Source organism: Protopterus annectens, chromosome 15.part0, assembly GCF_019279795.1.
Source record: "Protopterus annectens isolate FY-2018-M chromosome 15.part0, PAN1.0, whole genome shotgun sequence".
Taxonomy (NCBI): domain Eukaryota; kingdom Metazoa; phylum Chordata; order Ceratodontiformes; family Protopteridae; genus Protopterus; species Protopterus annectens.
The window spans coordinates 165,544,172-165,563,979 of record NC_056749.1 but is presented as its reverse complement, the minus strand read 5'-3'; the positions used below and the strand labels follow the sequence as shown (position 1 = coordinate 165,563,979).

The window sequence follows — 19,808 nt, the reverse complement described above, 5'->3', positions numbered from 1 at the left end:
AAGGACAGAGTCATGGTTCAGTTAGCTGCCTTTCTGGGTCTAGGATCTGTCAAGTCATACACACACTCAGGTCACTGAGCCACAGGTACCTGTATGACTCCGTCATCATCTATGAAGGTGTTAATGACCTGAGATATACCTCCCTTGACTATATGAAGCAAGACATGATCAAGCTCGCTAATTATGTGTCTCAGGCAGCTATGAGCCTAGCACTAAGCAGAATACGGTGGGAGGTTGGCATAATGGCTAAGGCATTTACCGTACACACAGAAGGTACCATGTTTGATTCTCACATGGTGTAATTGGCTAGGCTTAAAATGGCCCACAAGGGCAGCTAGCCTAGTACTAATCTATAAACCATCCTACCTTCTCCAAGGATGATGCCACGCTACCAACAGAAAATGAATTAAAAAGGATTGTTTTCAAACTCACCCTGAGTCAGCTCCTCTCTTTCAAACCACTCTTGCTTTGTGCTCAGATTCAGACTGACTTAATAGCTTGCTTTATGCATTCTTCAGCCATGTGCTATTTCTGTTATTCACGGTCATCAGATATTCCTTTTCACAGGAGCAGAAAATGATTCATATATATATATATATATATATATATATATATATATATATATATATATATATATATATATATATATGTTTTATAAGCCTCAGTTATTTCAACTGAAGTGATGCATTGCATCACAGTTAAAAAATTGCTACTTTCATAATAAAGACTGTTGGAACCTCATCTATAGCACAAGGCAGCATGTAACTAAAAAATAGCAACTGACTTAATTATGAAGAGCAGGAAGAAACCAAAAAATACCACTTGATCTAATCATGAATACTAAGCAGAAATAAAAAAAAAAAAGAATTGGTTCTAATCAGAGACCTGCTGAGTTGCCGAGTTGGGACTAAAATTTGTCATCTGTGATCAGTGCTGTACCCTGGTTAACAAATTCAAGTAAAATAAAATATACTTCTGTGTAGAAAATGTCATTTTAGTTTCATCAGGTGCATTAAAAATGATGAATAGTAAAATGAAAGTGGGATTAGTCTACATGATGGCATCAATTAGACTATTAGGGAAAGAGCATTCTGATGTTTCACCTTTCCTTCAGCCGTTACCAGTTTTGTTCAACTGTGTTATCAGCATTATAAGAAGATGACCTTGATTGTAATGTACCATATTGGTCTTGAAACACCCACTGTCCATCTGCTGCATTCAAGATGTTACACTGTTCTGATTATGCTTCCATACCTCTCAACGGTCAAGATTTTCTCGAATATCTAGATGTTTGACTCCTATTTTTGGTCTGTGCCTCATAACAGAAGTCACTAAATAATTACAGTCACGTGAATTTCAAGAGTTCAGATCCTTCAGAAAATACATGCTAACACGAAACCAGCTAGCAACTTTCCAAGTTTATAAGAGCAATATTTAAAACATTCTCCCTGATTTTGGACCTTTGTTCCCCCTAGTACATTTGGCTTTGTCCAGATTTATTGTGTTAAGTAAGATAAGAGGATGATAGATATGGATAAATCGTTCTGTAGGCTATGGGCCCTTAGAAGGGTTAAGGTGTTCAAATTAGTATATATCTATATATATATAGATAGATATATATGTACAAACTAGTCATTATTTATGAACTCTCTCCTCAGGAAGCAAAGGGACTCGATGTGTAAAGGAAAGCTACTCTGCTCCTTTCTTACACTTCACCTCCTGCATTATGTAAGCTGATGCCATTACTTAAAGTATCCATCATTTTAAACTCCGGGGCTCAGTCATTCACACACGCAGCTGTGAATAAAACGAATATAATAGTTTAAGTGTGTGTTCAAACAAAACTGTTTGTGTCTTTGAGATGCTTTGTTTTACCACTTATTTGGAGCTACATGTTCTAATACAATCTTACTTCTAATCTGCTGTCAGACTCATGTTTAATAGCAAGAAATAGCAAGGCCTCTGCCTCCCATTCCAGAGGGGATCTAAATGCCATACAAGATGTATAAAATATTAAAATTATTCTGTTTTTATTTCCAGTATTTTGTTCTGATAGTAGCAAGAGCTGGACTATATTTCAAAGCCTTTTGCTTAAAGATCCATACATATATATATATATACATACACATTTATATGTTTACACAGACACAGATAGACAGACAGACAGACACACACACACACACACACACACACACACACACACACACACACGATTCCTCAGTGTTATAAATGATCTCTGTATTGGTAGCAAAAACTCCATTCTTTTGGTTGAATAACTATCCTTAAATAAACTGGGTGGACCCTACATCTCCAATGTAGGATAAGCAGAAAAGGTTCCTTGACTTAAAAAATAAAATAAAACTTCATTGAGCAGTTGGTAAGCAAACCTTTTAGGAGGACACATTCTTGACCTGGTTCTTACAAATATGGCTGCTTGTTGTACTACTCCTTTGGCAACTCTCTCCCCAGTGAAGCCTGACCACAAAACTTTCAAACGTCCCTACGGCAAACCACATTAAATGTAAACACTTTAAAAATGCCGTCAGCCTACTCTATGGTGAAATATTAAAATGGACTTATGACTGCACCACCTTGACCTTGATACAAAAGCAAGCTTCAGTTAGCAATTCTACATCCATTTAGGAAAATGCATGGATGTAGCAAGCCCTACCACAACAAAGTATCATGGGAAATTCAAAAACAAACCACCCTGGAAGTTAACTACCATAAATAAACCACAATAATAGAAAGAAACTCCTTAAATTATATAGAAGATCCAAAACACCTCTTCTCAAGGAAAATATAAAGGGCATTACAAAAAAAGCTGAAAAACACTAGCAGGCCCAGTAAAGGAGCTCATTAACTTTAGATGGTCTCTGATTCCATATACTAATATATAATCACTCTTTAGCTATGTTAGAAAATTAAAACAATACACTATATTGCTCTGAACTAATTAAAAATGTCAGATATTGCCAATAAATTCTTTGCCCACTTTACCCCTGAGACTTCTACTGAAATCCCTGAAATAACAAAATCTATTAGTCCCTTAATTACTCTAAAATTGCTAACCAAGACCAAAAATGTTTCCTCAGTGGGACATGACAATACATCTGCTTGCTGAGTTAATAATGTTAAATGTGCCCCTGCAAGCCCACTCAAACTATTCATCCTACATTTTGCTACTGGTTTCATCCTTGATGAGATGCATTTTGCTACTGGTTTCATCCTTGATGAGTTGCATTTTGCTACTGGTTTCATCCTTGATGAGTTGCATTTTGCTACTGGTTTCATCCTTGATGAGTTGCATTTTGCTACTGGTTTCATCCTTGATGAGTTGCATTTTGCTACTGGTTTCATCCTTGATGAGTTGCATTTTGCTACTGGTTTCATCCTTGATGAGTTGCAGTTTGCTACTGGTTTCATCCTTGATGAGTTGCATTACTGCTGTTTTGCTGCCTCCATATAAGGGTGGCCTTAAAAATGACCCAAGTAAATACAAATGTACTAGTCTTACAAGCCTCATTTGCAAAGCCATGGAACATATAACTGACCTCATAAATTATTATATTGAGAAGCTTGTTTGACTTGATCCCCAGCAATCTGACTTTGTGAAGGGTATATCCTGTTATACTGAATCTGTTAAACCTCTTTGAAACTGTTATGGAGGCTGATTTCATTCCTAATGAATGGTGCACCGGAGTTGTAATTGTCCCCCAACCATAAGGGAGGCCTTATATCCAATCTAGGTAATTACACATCTTCTGTCAGTTTTACAAGCCTTATATGCAAGTGCATGGAACCTGTTATAATTGGCCTCATAGACTACAATATCAAAAATCCTGTTCAACTCAATCCCCAACAGTTTGGCTTTGTGAAAACTAGCTCCTACCTAGTGAATCTGGTAAACTTGTTTGAAAGGGCTAAGAAGACTGTAGGCCATACATTAGTCATGGCAAATCTTGACCTGGCCAAGGCCTTCCATAACATTCCCCATGCTGACATCATACAGATGGTAAATATTTAAAAAAGTAACCCACATGTGGTACGATGGATAGTAAACTTGCAGAAAGAACCCACACAGTGTGATTTGTAGGCAACTCATTAGAAAGTATGAAAGTGACCACCAGCATCCCTTAAGGCTCAGAACTGGGATGTATCCTTTGTGACCTTTTTATGTTCAAATCTACCAGCGAAGAGCCAAGATCTCTGGCTAACAACATTTGCAAACAACTGCAAATTGTGGGTATATAAACCCTCTGGAATGAAATTTTGATATACTAAAAATGGGCTCATATTAAATGAGGCAACCCCTTCCTTTATCATACTTTATAGACAACACATCACTATAAAAAAAAAGGGTAGTCGGGGACCAAAGGACTTATTATTGATAATTGCTCTCTCTGTTGACCATCATGTGAAAATGATTGTCAATCCTTTTATGAAGCACACCTAATTGCCAAATAAATATTTTCAAGCTTTGAAGAGGTAATCACTCCCTGATACTTAACATCATTCAGACTTTGGGATGTATCTTTCTAAAGAGATCAAACAATTTGCAAGAACACAAGATTCCTAGCCAAAAAGATTACAGGCCTAAAGTCACTGAGCTATTGTGACTTTTGAGGGGGATCTCTGTCTCGCTTACCATGCCATTAAAGATCCAGTTATCCTGAACCTTTTACATGTCTGATACAGTGAATCCAAAACATCTAGAATAAAATTCCCCCTGCATATTAAGCAGTGCAACTCATTTTCATCTTTTAGACTTAACCTAGATGACTGGATGGATCGACTTGTACTGCCATCATGGAAAAAGGATTGCGACTTGAAGGACGGTACTGGGAAGACACAAACGATCATAAGAATCAATGGGCTGGGAATATCTAAGACTCTATAAAAACAGAATATTTTTCACAAATACACAAATACACACATATATATATATATATATATATATATATATATATATATATACATATATACACACACACATACTATATGGGTCTACTTCAGTAGACCAAAATACCACTTACCCGAATTACAAATAACCAAGCCAACATAAAAAGAAAAGCACACTGAAACATGTTAAACCCACCCAAGTGGGGGGGGGGCTTTGTCCCACACCCCCTAACTAAATATACCAACTCTGAGATTGCACTATAGTGGGGAAATGGGCAAATATCCCATGGTGTTCCTGGGAATCTGTTTCAGTGATGTGCACATTCGTTTTATATATATATATATATATATATATATATATATATATATATATGTATGTATGTACGGTGCAGTGGGGCAGCTGTAGCACTGTCGCCTCACAGAAAGAAGTTCTCCCATTCGATTCTCGGTTGGAGTGCCTTATGTGTGGAGTCTGCATGTCCTCCCAGAGTTTGTGTGGGTTTTCTTCGGGTGCTTTCGTTTCTTCCCACGTTACAAAGATGTGTGTCTGGAGTGTTTCTCCCCAGGCCTCCGCTGAAAATTGGCTTTGTTCCAAGTTCGACTTTCCTGGTTTATTAAATAAATGCACGTGTGTGTGTGTGTGTGTGTGTGTGTGTGTGTGTGTGTGTGTGTGTGTGTGTGTGTGTGTGTGTGTGTGTGTGTGTGTGTGTGTGTGTGTGTGTGTGTGTGTGTGTATTTATATCTATATATTTATATATATATATATATATATATGTGTGTGTGTGTGTGTGTGTGTGTGTGTGTGTGTGTGTGTGTGTGTGTGTGTGTATGTGATTCAGAATCTTGAAGCCCATAGTGTTGAAACTATCATGGCACCAAAACACTGAAGACCACAATATTGAATGCCTACATTTGCCCCCTGCATGACCAATGTAGACACTCATTCTTGGATCCAGACCCCTGTAGGACCCATATTATCACTTTCCTGGGTTCATACTAGTTTCAGATTCAGAATTTAAGAGTGTTAAACATTGTAGTCTTCAGTGTTTTGGTCTTTCTTTTATAGACACCATAAAAAAAGATATATATATATATATATATATATATATATATATATATATATATATATATATACATACATACACACACACACACACACATATATATATATATATATATATATATATAGATGTGTGTGTTTTAAACAATAAAAACTGGGTTGAGCGAAAGGAAGAGTTCAGCGGAAATCTGGAGTTGAATGCTATCAGGCTCTATCTACAGATTGTATGACCCTGAATGAGGCAGATCCCTTATTATTTGTGATCCGTTGTGCTCCTTGTAAAAGGAGCCCAAATGTCCTTCCACAATTACTTTGTTGCCAAAATACAAAATATAAAAAAATATATGAAATGTTTCTATCAATGGTGTTGAGCTGTGGGACACAAATGCCAAAGTAAATATTGCTAAAGATGATGTTTTAAAAGAGATTGACAGCATTGTCTCCCATTTCTTTCAAGTCAGTGATGTATATAGTATATCTGCTACGTGCAGTTGAATGTAATCTGAGACGTTTAGGGTTTCTAGCATGTGATGGATATGTTCCTGTTTCATGCTGGTCACATCAGTCAGCTGGACTCGAGAATGAGTGTGTTTTTCTTTATTTTGTTTTTTGTTATTTTTAAAGTACAAGAATTTGGAATCTGTATTTTTTGTAAGTTATTACTGAGACATGCGAATCAAAATGCAATTATACAGAATAAATCAGGATATTTGTAAGTAAAAATATTAACATTCCACTTAAGGTGCAATTTTCTTTTTGTTCTTCAAGTACATGTGAATAATTGTGAAAACTATATTATATTTCAAAGCATATATTGAGTATTTGTAGTTAAAGGCAGCTCAGCTCAGCTCTACAGAGCTTACAATTGTCTTTCATTCTTTCAGCAAAGGAATATGATTTCTAATGTATATTTTATCATCTGAGGATTATACAGATTCCATTTGGATGCTGTGTCCCTAGCATTAATCTAGAGAGATTTCACTGACTGTAACCCCTGTAACTCCGCTCATGTTTCATTCAGACTACTTCATGCACTCATATGTGAGCCTTGTAATTACCGATAGGCCAATGACTTTAAAGCCATGCTCTTGTCAATTTATTACCGACTGAAAAGATGTCATCCACCTACTATAGCTGCATTACTTGCACATTTGGAATTTTGCAGCTTATAATAAAAAATGCTAATCACTGACTTCTTACACTTTTTTAAAAGCAGGAACCAAATCCAAACTCGAATATTGCCCCCTCTGCACCAACATTTGGCACTGTTTGTTAGTTCACATCAGACAGGCCAGACAATCAATTTATGGATTTCTTAAGTGAAACTCTGGGAGAATTTTAATAGTCATGTGGCATGAATCGATAGGTTGTGCATCTTTACTCATATATTATATAATGCCACCCCTCCGCTTCGGCTCATTCTTTTTGCCCCGACTCAAACAGAAAATGAAGGATTTGTTTCTCTGCATATAAAGTAGTTGCAAGTTGATTTATAAAATGGTTGCTTGTGTCTCGCGGATCTTGCTGGCAATCCAGACTCATTGTTTCTACTTTCTCAGCTGCAGCTTCTTAACATCTCCTGCCCTGCAACATATGTTTTAAGTAGAAGATAGATTCTGTGGGATTATTTTGTTCAAGCACGCACTGTCAATGTGTCATTTTCCTTTACACAATGAAGGTAAGGGTCCTGCACATATTCATACACATACAAAAACACACATGTACACACACACACATATATACATGTGTGTGTGTGTGTGTGTGTGTGGTTCACAGCTGTTTACTGACCACATTTCGTTGAGCAAACAGATGGTTGATACACAATTCCCAAGGTTGGGGAATATGCCCTCACCCCATTTTTGTGTGATCTCTGAGTGGTTTGGGGACATCCCCCCATAGGGGGTTGCATGGGTTGTCCCCAAAAACGATGCTTAGGGTGTTTTTTTTAAGTAAGGTTTTGGATGTGCCAAGGCGGACTCTCAGTGCATGTGTACTGGTGTGTCAACAGTAGTGTTTTCCATCTCGATATTTGCACAGAAGGCAGTGGATATTTTCAATAAACACTCAGAGACCACACAAACATGGGGTGAGGGCATATTCCCAACCTTGGGAATTGTCTGTCAACCATCTGTTTGCTCAACCAAATGTGGTCGAGTAAGCATCTGTCAACCCCACACACACACACACACGGGTCTCATTAGAACATTGAAGTTTCAAAACTTCGAATGTTCTAATATCGAACCCTATTCAGCGAAAACTGAAAACATCGAACATACAGAACAGCAAATTGCTGTTCCAAAACACATACACACAACAAAAGCACACCAAACAAACAGCAATCAACACACATACACCTAAAATCTTACACCTAACCCTACACTAAACTATACACACACACCACTAACTATCCACTTACCTTAACCCAAACCCTAACCCTAAGGTCCGTCACTATCGCACACTCACCTCACCCGTGCCCTAACCCTAACTCACCTACCCCGCCCTAACCCTCACTTCCACACAATCGCACACATACCTAACCCGCACCGTAACCCTAACTCAACTAACCCTCACGCCCACACAATCACACACATACCTAACCCGCACCCCAACCCTAACTAACCTAACCCACACTCAATCGCACACTTACCTAAACCCAACCCGTAGCTTTCCACCACAGTGCTGAAAATATCAAAGCAACAGAAATGGACAACCAAATTCTTTCCCTAGGAAAAAATTTGGTTTTCTGTTGCTTTGATATTTTCAGCTTTCGCTGAATAGGGTTCGATATTAGAACATTCGAAGTTTTGAAACTTCGATGTTCTAATATAGACACACACACACACATATACATATATATATATATATATATATATATATATATATATATATATATATATATGCACACACACACATATATATATATATATATATATATATATATATATAGATGTGTGTGTTTTAAACAATAAAAACTGGGTTGAGCGAAAGGAAGAGTTCAGCGGAAATCTGGAGTTGAATGCTATCAGGCTCTATCTACAGATTGTATGACCCTGAATGAGGCAGATCCCTTATTATTTGTGATCCGTTGTGCTCCTTGTAAAAGGAGCCCAAATGTCCTTCCACAATTACTTTGTTGCCAAAATACAAAATATAAAAAAATATATGAAATGTTTCTATCAATGGTGTTGAGCTGTGGGACACAAATGCCAAAGTAAATATTGCTAAAGATGATGTTTTAAAAGAGATTGACAGCATTGTCTCCCATTTCTTTCAAGTCAGTGATGTATATAGTATATCTGCTACGTGCAGTTGAATGTAATCTGAGACGTTTAGGGTTTCTAGCATGTGATGGATATGTTCCTGTTTCATGCTGGTCACATCAGTCAGCTGGACTCGAGAATGAGTGTGTTTTTCTTTATTTTGTTTTTTGTTATTTTTAAAGTACAAGAATTTGGAATCTGTATTTTTTGTAAGTTATTACTGAGACATGCGAATCAAAATGCAATTATACAGAATAAATCAGGATATTTGTAAGTAAAAAATATTAACATTCCACTTAAGGTGCAATTTTCTTTTTGTTCTTCAAGTACATGTGAATAATTGTGAAAACTATATTATATTTCAAAGCATATATTGAGTATTTGTAGTTAAAGGCAGCTCAGCTCAGCTCTACAGAGCTTACAATTGTCTTTCATTCTTTCAGCAAAGGAATATGATTTCTAATGTATATTTTATCATCTGAGGATTATACAGATTCCATTTGGATGCTGTGTCCCTAGCATTAATCTAGAGAGATTTCACTGACTGTAACCCCTGTAACTCCGCTCATGTTTCATTCAGACTACTTCATGCACTCATATGTGAGCCTTGTAATTACCGATAGGCCAATGACTTTAAAGCCATGCTCTTGTCAATTTATTACCGACTGAAAAGATGTCATCCACCTACTATAGCTGCATTACTTGCACATTTGGAATTTTGCAGCTTATAATAAAAAATGCTAATCACTGACTTCTTACACTTTTTTAAAAGCAGGAACCAAATCCAAACTCGAATATTGCCCCCTCTGCACCAACATTTGGCACTGTTTGTTAGTTCACATCAGACAGGCCAGACAATCAATTTATGGATTTCTTAAGTGAAACTCTGGGAGAATTTTAATAGTCATGTGGCATGAATCGATAGGTTGTGCATCTTTACTCATATATTATATAATGCCACCCCTCCGCTTGCTCATTCTTTTGCCCGACTCAAACAGAAAATGAAGGATTTGTTTCTCTGCATATAAAGTAGTTGCAAGTTGATTTATAAAATGGTTGCTTGTGTCTCGCGGATCTTGCTGGCAATCCAGACTCATTGTTTCTACTTTCTCAGCTGCAGCTTCTTAACATCTCCTGCCCTGCAACATATGTTTTAAGTAGAAGATAGATTCTGTGGGATTATTTTGTTCAAGCACGCACTGTCAATGTGTCATTTTCCTTTACACAATGAAGGTAAGGGTCCTGCACATATTCATACACATACAAAAACACACATGTACACACACACACATATATACATGTGTGTGTGTGTGTGTGTGTGTGTGGTTCACAGCTGTTTACTGACCACATTTCGTTGAGCAAACAGATGGTTGATACACAATTCCCAAGGTTGGGGAATATGCCCTCACCCCATTTTTGTGTGATCTCTGAGTGGTTTGGGGACATCCCCCCATAGGGGGTTGCATGGGTTGTCCCCAAAAACGATGCTTAGGGTGTTTTTTTTAAGTAAGGTTTTGGATGTGCCAAGGCGGACTCTCAGTGCATGTGTACTGGTGTGTCAACAGTAGTGTTTTCCATCTCGATATTTGCACAGAAGGCAGTGGATATTTTCAATAAACACTCAGAGACCACACAAACATGGGGTGAGGGCATATTCCCCAACCTTGGGAATTGTCTGTCAACCATCTGTTTGCTCAACCAAATGTGGTCGAGTAAGCATCTGTCAACCCCCCCCCCCCCACACACACACACACACGGGTCTCATTAGAACATTGAAGTTTCAAAACTTCGAATGTTCTAATATCGAACCCTATTCAGCGAAAACTGAAAACATCGAACATACAGAACAGCAAATTGCTGTTCCAAAACACATACACACAACAAAAGCACACCAAACAAACAGCAATCAACACACATACACCTAAAATCTTACACCTAACCCTACACTAAACTATACACACACACCACTAACTATCCACTTACCTTAACCCAAACCCTAACCCTAAGGTCCGTCACTATCGCACACTCACCTCACCCGTGCCCTAACCCTAACTCACCTACCCCGCCCTAACCCTCACTTCCACACAATCGCACACATACCTAACCCGCACCGTAACCCTAACTCAACTAACCCTCACGCCCACACAATCACACACATACCTAACCCGCACCCCAACCCTAACTAACCTAACCCACACTCAATCGCACACTTACCTAAACCCAACCCGTAGCTTTCCACCACAGTGCTGAAAATATCAAAGCAACAGAAATGGACAACCAAATTCTTTCCCTAGGAAAAAATTTGGTTTTCTGTTGCTTTGATATTTTCAGCTTTCGCTGAATAGGGTTCGATATTAGAACATTCGAAGTTTTGAAACTTCGATGTTCTAATATAGACACACACACACACATATACATATACATATATATATATATATATATATATATATATATATAAATATATATATATGCGCGCGGGCACACACATATAAATATATATATATATATATATATATATATATATATATATATATATATATATATATATATATATATATATATATATATATATATATATATATATATATATATATATATATATATATATATATATATATATATATATATATATATATATATATATATATATATATGTATATATATATATATATATATATATATATATATATATATATATATATATATATATATATATATATATATGTGTGTGTATGTATATGTATATATATATATATATATATATATATATATATATATATATATATATATGTGTGTGTGTGTGTGTGTATGTATATATATATATATATATATATATATATATATATATTTTTTTTTTTTTTATTTTACATTTGTTAACCGGGAAAGTCCGACCGACTGGATACAGGTCCATTTTCAGCAGAGGCCCGGGGAGAAAAGCTCCAAATATACATAACAAGTGCAAATACACTGAAATATTACTTGAATTATCACAACAAAGAAATGTGTTTAATGATATATACACGCAGGCACATGATTTTCTTAAGTACAGACTGGAAATGGTTGGAAATTAATAGCTGAGAAGGAAATAGTTAGAGATTACATCTGAAAAGGGGAAACACACACAATTAAAGTGGTTAACATACATGGTATCATCCTTACTTTAAATCTTACCAGTAGGAGAGAGACAAACAAAATTCTGAACAGTTAAAGGATCAGAGTTATATTCTTGTAGTAAGGTTCTCATTTAAAGTTTGTTTGAGTGGGGTTAGTCATGGTTTGTACAGGGACAAAGCCAATGCGTTTTTTAGGTATTTCTTTAGGGATATTTTGAATTGGGATAAGGAGGGAAATGTAGTAAGTTCTGCAGGAAGTAAGTTTTTACCAGCAGAGTTGGAGAATAGTGATTCACTAGCTGAATTGTTGGCTTTAACAGTTTGTACTAGAATTCTGTTGGAAGAGCATCGGGCTTTTAGGTTACTGTAGGGGGTGATAATATTTTTCAGTATGGGTGTATTGTCTGGTTGGTAAAGAATTTAACTATAAGATGGTTATACTGAAGTTGATAGGGTAATTCTAGCCAGTTTAACGATTTAAGGTTTTGACAGTGATGAGTTCTATAAGCTGATCCTGTGGCAAATCTGGCAATATTATTGTAACAGCTAGTACATTTATTGAGGTTTGATTTGCTTAGGTTTACGAAGATGGGTGAAGCATAAAGAAGGGTTGATAGCAGGTGTGTCCAGGCAATAACAGTTTTAGGAGATGGGGTTAGGAATTGTTTAATCCTGTATAAAGAGCCTAGCTTCTTATTAACTGTTTTGATAGTTTTGTCTTTGTGAGCATCAAACTTCAGGTTGTTGTCGATGATTACTCCCAGTAGTTTAGTACAAGATTCAGAGGAAATTACGGTGCCATTGTTAGATGTTATGGTGAGAGGTGGTGAGGGAACCTGGCGAGTAGGGGAGAAGAGTAATATAGTTTGATTTTATTCGGGTTTAATAGTAGACAGCGACCAGTGATCCAGTTCTCTACTTTGTTTGGCATAAAGATTGTAAATCTGTGGGGGAGGTGGCAGAGCAGATTAGGGTGGAGTCATCTGCATACTGAATACATGTTGCATCTGGGATGACTTTGTGCAGGTCATTAATGAACATGGAGAATAGGAGGGGACCTAATATAGATCCTTGGGGGACTCCAAGGGTGATGGGTAAAAGGGAAGATAGGTTATCTTTCCATAGTACAGCTTGTTGTCTGCCACTCAGGTATGAATGAAACCAGCTAATTGATAGGTTATCTATGGGGAGTGATTTTAGTGTGTCTAGAAGTAGCTGGTGATTTACCATGTCAAATGCCTTGGATAGGTCTAGAAAGAGAGCTGAGGAGAGCTTGTTTTGATTTATTGTGTGAGAGAAGGGCTGAGGTTGTACTATGGGAAGGTCTAAATCCATGCTGGGAGGGGGCTAGGAGAGTGTTCTGATTAAGGTAGGCTAGAAATTGCTTATGGATACATTTTTCCATTATTTTAGCCAAGGGAGATAGGATGGCTATAGGCCTATAATTTAAGAGTTCAGTGGAATTTTCCCCTTTGTGAAGAGGAATAATGTGGGAGATTTTCCAGATGGAGGGGATATAAGCTTCAAGAATAGTTTGATTGATTAAAATTGAAATCGGGTATGTTATTTAATTAGCGGCTTTTTGGAGAAACTCTGCAGGCAGTAGGTCTGCTGAAAGGGTGGTGGGTTTCAGTTTCTTAAGTAGGGACTTAATAAAAGATGTTGGTACTGGATCAAACTTGAAGGAGAATGTATTATCGTGTGTGGGTATGGTAGTACTTGAGGTACTGGGAGATAGTTTGTTGGCTAGGGATTGCACGGTTTCTGTAAAGAAAGTGTTAAAGGTGTTAGCAACAATTTTAGGAGGTTGTTGTAGGGTAGCTAAGGGTGTAGAGGTAGATGATTGACCTCGGTGGAGAAGTTTATTTAAGCCTGACCAGAATTTTTGTGGTTGATTTTGGTGCTTCTGTTGCAGATTACAGTAGTATCTTTTTTTGTCTAGCATAATGGACTTTTGTGTCATTTCTCAACTGTTTATATATGAGATGATCTTTTGGGGATTTAGTGGTTCTCCAGGAGGTCCATGCTTTGTTTCTGCTAATAATTTTTTGTCTTGTACCATTGGTTAACCATGGTACTACTTTGTTATTGGTTCTGATAGTACATTTGGGAGCATGGTTATGTAAGATAGCAAGACATTTATAGTTAAAGTATGAGACCGCTTCATCTAGTGGAAGCAGTTTTAGGTTGGACCAGTCACATGTGTTAAGTTCATTTTGGAATTTAGTCTCATTAAAGTTCTTATTGATGCTAATAGTTTTGAAGGTGGATTGTTGAGGGATGCAATTTCTTTTCCTGAGTATATAGGTCAGGAAGTGATCACTGATGTCCTCAGGTAGGGTGCCTGTTTTATATATGTGGGGGTGGTTGTTTATTAATATCCAGTCTAGGATACTTTCCTTATTGCTAGGCTTACTGATTCTGGTAGGGGAAGATACGATCTGGGAGAAGCCATGCAAATTTATACGGGCGGTGGGGAAGTTTGAAGAGCATGTGTTCCAGTCGATATTAAAGTCCCAGAGAATAATAGCTTCTTGTGGGCAGTTAGTGGACAGGCATTGGATGATACCCTCCAAGGTATTTGTGTTGTTACCTGGAGGAATGTAGATACATACAATGTTTACAGATTTGTGTTTATTGAGTATTTCCACGTTGTTAGTTATCAAGGAATGTGGAGTACTAGTTTTGGATACTTCTAGTGTAGATTTATACAAGATGGCTACTCCACCTCCTTTCCTAGAGATGCGATCAAGTCTTAATATATTGTAACCTGGGGGTATAACCTCATTATTAGAGGTATTAGGTTTGAGGCAGGTTTCAGAAAGGCACAGCACATCAGGGGAGTGCACATCCAGGAGGGCATGTAAATAGTGAACTGTACATGTAATTATGTCTTATTGGTTATTGAATTTATTTGCATATGTATGAGCTTATCTTCCTGGGCCTCCACTGAAAATGGACATCGATCTAGTCGGACTATCCCGGTCAACAAATGTAAAATAAAATAAATAAATAAATACTTCTGATGTTTAGGTGACACACTAGGAGTGAGATGGAGGCCTTATTTGAGTTTCGTAGGCTAGTGATGGTGTTATTTGTGGAGTTGATAGTAACAGGTGGGGTTGGCCCTGAGTTAGGGTGGATGCCGCCATCCTCTGTGAGGTTAGGTAGTGATCTAATTGCAAGTTTCTGGAGTTTTAGTAAGAGTTTGTGATAGTATTTAGCTCTAGGGTTGATATAATTGGTTCAAATGGGATGCAGAGTTTTTACATAAGAAGAGTTTGATGAGAGGTGGGGTAGTATTTGTTTAGAGTTATGTGGCAGATTAATAGTACTGGTTTTGGATCTAGGGTAGTGAGAGCCAGGGAGGTATTGATATTCATAGGCTGTGAGAAGATAGAGAATTATAAGTGAGGGTATTAGGCAGTAAAACATTTTGATTTTGGAGGTGTGAAGGCAGTTTGTGGAGGCACTGTAGAGGTATTTAAGTAATACTTGTTAGAAAAATAGAGGTGGGGTGTTAATAATTAGTTTAGAGTGAGAGATTGGAGAGAGTTTGAGTAGTGGGTTGGGTCCTATGAATGAATGGGATAATGATGATTGCTTCTGATGAATGAGAGTGGTTTCAGACGAGGGGGAGTGTCAAGGTGATGATATATATATATATATATATATATATATATATATATATTTTTTTTTTTTTTTTTCATTTATTTACTGTCATTTGTTTGTGGAGTTAGTGATTAGGATACTAACTAGTTAGATTACGGCATGAGCAGCTAGTTTAACATAATTTGGTTGAAGGTTGTCTGCTGCATGGGAAGGCAGTTTAAGAAGTATTTTTTATCATGGAAGTACAGACTAGTTTGAGGGGAAAAGGAGGGGTGTAGCTTGGGATGAATTAGAGGAAGTTGTGTGTGGAATTTGGTAGGGTGAGGACTGTTTAAGAGGAGTTGTGACAGACATGGTGTGTGGAGAGATTGGAGTAGTTTGGGATGATGGGCTGGATGAAGAAGTTGAATTTATAGTTAAAGAGGAGATGCAGTCTATAAAGTAAGTATTGAATAAAGTTACAGATTGCTCTGGTGAGTTGGTAGGACAGGGACTAGGGTCTTTTTTGCTACCAGGAATCAGTAAAGAGTTGACAGAAGAACAACATTTTTGGGGGGTTGTACTTAGTTTGAAGGTGATCATACTATTGCTTTTTGTTGTTGTTTACTTGTTTTTGACCATGTTACTAGCTTGCCTGAAGGTTAGAAGGCATTCCATTCGTTTATGTTTCAGCCATTGTTTACACACTATGCCCTTATCCATCATAAGGATTTTAGTTTGTATAGTAAGCCAAGGAGCATGAGTTGTTTAGACTCTTTCTGTATGCAGGGATGCTTAGACTATTAAGTGTGTTCAGAAAGTGGTTGACAGCTATATCTAGTAGTAGAGTTTTTAATTGAGACCTGCTCATAGGTAACAACATATTACTAAAAGACACATGGTTGCAGTTAAAAAGCTTTTGGTTTGCCTTTAGTTTAAAGTTTTTATTCTGCTGGGTATGGTCTTTCTTGGTATAAGCAGGGGGATGAGTCATTTAGGGCATTAGAAAGTGTACCTGCAGTGTTATATTTACTGGGTTCAGATAACAATAGCCAGTTGAGGATGGTACCTTTCTCAAGTTTGTTTTTATATCTGGTTGGGGTTTATAAGCTGTGTAAATTCTGGAGGAAGGGCAGTCTGGTGGCAGGATTAGCCAGTTGATTTGCTGTGTAAATTCTGGAGTAAGGGTAGTCTGGTGGCAGGATTAGCCAGTTGATGTTGACATTGCACAGGATAATGATTTGGATACAGACTGTTCCATTTACCCAGTTGAGAATGTAGTCTAGTACGTCTTGCCAGAAAGTATATATAGTACACTAATGTATAGGCTCCTATTCCTATTTTTAGGAAGGTAATACGTATTTTAGCAGTTTGGAAGTTGTGGATTGACTTCATGAATTGAGTTTTGGCGTAGAAGTTAGAGTAAAGAAAGTTATGCCACCTGCTCTCTTTTTAACCTGTCTAATCTAATTATGTTGTTGGCAGGGGAAAGAATTTTGGTATCACTAATATTTGGCTTAAGCTAGGTTGCTGTGATGGATAAGATGACATCCAGGCATTCAATTCAATTACATTATTAGTTCAATTACTTTATTGCATATACTATGTAGCTATCCTGTGATGAGGTTAAGGTCTTTTGATGGAGTACTAGTGTTAGTGGAGATGTATTAAGTTGAGTGGAATTTGGAGTTAGGAGTGATGTAATGGGGTGGAAAGATTGCAATGATGAGTGGATGGAAGCAGAGTGTTGAAAGAGGTAGTGTACCTTGATGTGGGTATTAGACGAGGTCCAGTGTTAGGGTAGATATTTACATACTGTGAGATTATAGAGGCTTGTGGTCCACAGGTGGAAATCGGTTTGATTTTAATACAGCATATTTGATTTTTGTAGGTGATGGTTGGAAGTGGAGTCATTTATGTCTAAGGAGGAAACTGGTGTTAAGGTTATAAAGACTTGGTGAGGCATCATGGCAGCTGATGCAGAGGAGAAGGTATAAATTATGATTAGCAGTGTGGTGTATAACCATAAGAATTAAAAGGATGTGGTAGGTCATGGAGTGAGCTAGCAGCAATAGAAGAAGAAAAATGGAATAAGTTATGAAACAGCTTTGGGAGTGCTTATTACTAGGATGATATAACAGTAAGGAGTACAATTTTTGAACAGAGAGAGTAAGCATGTGCAATGAATTAAAAGGAAGAGTAGTAGATGCATGTGCTTTGTAATATAGTATTGAGAAAGTATGGTAGTGAAACGCTTAAATAAAATTAGTGGAATAGTTATTCTAGAAAGTAGAAGGGTAGTTCTGAAAAGTAGGAATGGATGACAAGACAGTTTTGGAGAGAATGGATTACACTATTAGTAAGATGCAATTATGAAGGTATTGATTTGGTTGAGTAACTAGTCCCAGTACCTAGTCAGTTAGTAGAGTGAGTGAAGTGAAGGACAGTATTGTATTGGGGGTGGGTGGTAATTGGGGGAAGGATGGAGGAGCAGAGAGAGCCAGAGCATTGCAAGGGTGAAAGGAGTGGGTTCCACTTTCTCAGAATATTCTAGGAGAGAAAACAACCAGTGTAGTGGGCCAAAAGGAGGTAAGCGTGCATAACTCTTACAGTTTATACGTTATTTATTTTTATTTACTGCGGAAAGTCCATCTGGGAACTAAAATGCCCATTTTCAGTGAGGTCAAGGGAGAAAAGCTTCAAAACAATGATAAAAATACATTTTTGACAATTCAAGAGAAAAAAAGGTCAACAAACATTATTTACAAAGTATTTTAAGGCAATCAGTCAAAAAACATTATTTACAAAGCATATCAGATTAAGAAAATACATGTTTTTAAGATACTGTGAGTTGAATCAAAATACTAGATTAACACACTTGTATAGTATCCATAGCGGACAAAGTTAGAATTGCATACTTCATACTGTAAGTGTGGTACAATTGCATAGTTTATGAGTTGCCAGGTGATATTTTATAGTGGATTTGAATTGCTACTGGTTAGTTAAAAGTCTGATGAGTGTTTTAAGTGGATGGTGAAGTATTTTGTGTGCTGTGAGCAGCTTGAAGTGGGCAATGTGTTGAGGAGGTTCAAGCCAGTGCAATGGTGGAAGCAGTTCGAGAGGCTACGAGACAATTTGTCAGTTTTACTGTAGGTGCTTTCTAGTTTGTGTTTTATGGAAGAGTTGGGATATGGGAATGTTGTTGAGGCATATAGGAAAGTAGGAAGGGCAAGGGAGGTTACAGCTATTTTTTTCACTTTGATCATTTAGCTGGTGCTTTGCTCTGTAAAGAGGGCCTAGTTTGCATTGTCTTTTTGACTGTAGTGCCACTGTGCACATCAAATTTTAAGTTATCAATGATAACTCTTAGTAATTTTGTATTGGTGACATTTTCATTTTTTTGTGTTGTTTTTGGAGATAATATTAAAGTTTGTATTGTTTTGGTTTATATTTTAGGATTACAGTAAGGAATAGGATTAGCTTGGCTTTACTGGAGTTTAAGAGCAGCTGAAATTTATTTAGCCAGTTGTACATAGAGGTTAAAGCTTCTTGTGTGATGGTTTCTAAGGTAGGAAGATTTGGAGCTGAGTAAACTAAAGCTGAGTCATCAGCATAATGTATTATTGTGGTGAGTTTTGATTCCTTGTGAATGTCATTAATGAAGATATTTAAAAGTATTGACTTACATGCCTCCATAACTATAAAAAAGTCTGTAAGAAGCTTGGAAGTCTATATAGGCACAAAAGGTTCCTGACCACAATGGCCAAAATTACATTAGCACAAACCCATCTGCTCTCCACTCTACTATATGCCTCTCCAATTTTAACTAATGTAAGGAAAACTGACTTAACTAAGCTAGAAGCATGTTATAATACAGTTGCT

General features: G+C 37.1%; 1 protein-coding gene across 1 annotated transcript in view; it reads right to left on the bottom strand.

Annotated features, from left to right (window-relative positions):
• The window catches only part of TNMD (tenomodulin), a 1,096,617-nt gene that overhangs the window by 175,644 nt on the left and 901,165 nt on the right, over positions 1-19,808 (bottom strand). The window lies entirely within an intron of this gene.